This window comes from Octopus bimaculoides, chromosome 6 (genome assembly GCF_001194135.2).
Source record: "Octopus bimaculoides isolate UCB-OBI-ISO-001 chromosome 6, ASM119413v2, whole genome shotgun sequence".
In the NCBI taxonomy this organism is placed as follows: Eukaryota; Metazoa; Mollusca; class Cephalopoda; order Octopoda; family Octopodidae; genus Octopus; species Octopus bimaculoides.
The window spans coordinates 89,006,811-89,008,954 of record NC_068986.1 but is presented as its reverse complement, the minus strand read 5'-3'; positions in this window follow the sequence as shown (position 1 = coordinate 89,008,954).

The window sequence follows — 2,144 nt, the reverse complement described above, 5'->3', positions numbered from 1 at the left end:
TATATATATATATATATATATATATATATATATATATATATATGTGTGTGTGTGTGTGTGTGTGTGTGTGTGTGCGTGTGTGTGTGTGTGTGTGTGTGTGTATGTATATATATATGTATGTATATATGTATTACTTCACAACCGCATATATTTTCTCACGATGTGTCAGTGTGTCAGTATGAGTGCGTGCATGCGTGCGCATATGTGTGTGTTTGTATATAAATATTTATATATTAGTATTATTTATAATAAATCTTCGATTCTCTCTGTATGCATGGTCATGTGTGTAGGAGCGAATCTATGCATATATATGGATATAGATGCATAATGTGTATGTATGCGTATATGAATGGATGTGTTCACAGAGCGATGAAATCTAGGCAAGCTGCGAAGTGGCTGTCGAGTGGCGACAGAGAAAAAGTTAAAAACGAGCCTGAGGGCTGATATGATTACAGAGAAAGAGGCATAATGAAAGAATGAAAGAAAGAACATGTGATATGAGGAGCAGAAGGAGGAAGGGAGTGGATGACGATCAGGGACAAATGAGCGAGAGAGAGAGAGAGAGAGAGAGAGGGAGAGGTGGATGAGAGACAGGGGAAAAGAGAGAGGGGAAGAGAGAGAGAGAGACTGGTTGAAGTGAAAGATTGCTTGAAGTGAGAGAAAGTGGTAGATGGGGTGTAGGAAAAATGGGAGTTGTGTGTTTGTGTGAGTGTGTGGGTTAGCGTTAGTGTGGTGTGTATGGGCGACATATTGAAAATGGAAATGAAAAGAGTAAACAGATAGCGAGTTAGCAAAGGGAGCGTGAATGTGATAAGTAAGTAAGCAGATTATTTACGGAGTTGTCCAGCATGTCAGAGATGTCAGCGCCATTGTGATGAGACACAAAGGCAAGTGAGATCCATTAGAGGGAGAACAATAGAAGAGAGGTCAAAAGTGTATTGACAGAAACCAATGGAGTATGTAACGAAATTAGTAATTACGGTGGTTTTGCTAGCGCTACGGAGCCGGGGAAACGAAATCATAAATGTCCCCAGACAATGATAATAATAACTGTAAATATTTCCAAAACTGGATGGAAGCATAATAGGAGAATTTGGCGCAATGGTAAGAGCAGCAGATTAAATGAATAATGCCTTCTGGTGTTTTAGTTACGTCCTTTATTTGCGAGGCTCAAATCGAGCCAGGATTGTTTTTAATTGCTATTCCTCGTGGAAGATGTAATATACCTGTAATGCCCTGATGTCACTGCAATAGATTTACTTCTCTTTCCTATAGACTAATGATTGTGTCAATGGCAGAAATCTAGCTTTCTGACTCTCAGCGGTCATCTAATGGTACGGTAAATGACTTGTAGGGTTTATTTTTTTTTAACCTGCTGGTATAAGATACCAGAAATATTCCACAACTGAATCGGTTCTAAGTGCATATAAACTCTTCCCTCTAAAAATAATATCAGTAAGACTTCTAAAATTGAACTTCATGTGCTGTTATTATTCTGTTTCGACCTACAATTCCATGAGGACTTTTGTTATCGCCAGCAGATAATATCGGTCACCAAACTCAGTTGATTACTTCTGAAGACTAATTCTTGAGCGTTTTTGTTATTTAGACATCATAATGTCAACTGAATAATCTGTCAATGAATTTGAAAAAGGAGGAAGTTGCTCCAGAGAATCGTGATGGCAAAAGCAGATCATATTCTCCGCAAGGTGGCTAATTTACATATGGATTTTGCCTGCATGCGTAAAGTGAAGGCGTTCATATGCTTCTGATATATGTATCTCTTTTACTCTTTTACTTGTTTCAGTCATTTGACTGTGGCCATGCTGGAGCACCGCCTTTAGTCTAGCAAATCGACCCCCGCTAAGTTACGGCGACGTAAACACACCATCATCGGTTGTCAAGCGATGTTGGGGGGGGGACAAACACAGACACACAAATATATACACACACATACATATATATATATATATATACGACGGGCTTCTTTCAGTTTCCGTCTACCAAATCCACTCACAAGGCTTTGGTCCGCCCGAGGCTATAGTAGAAGACACTTGCCCAAGGTGCTACGCGGTGGGACTGAACCCAGAACCATGTGGTTGGTAGGCAAGCTACTTACCACACAGCCACTCCCGCGCCTATAT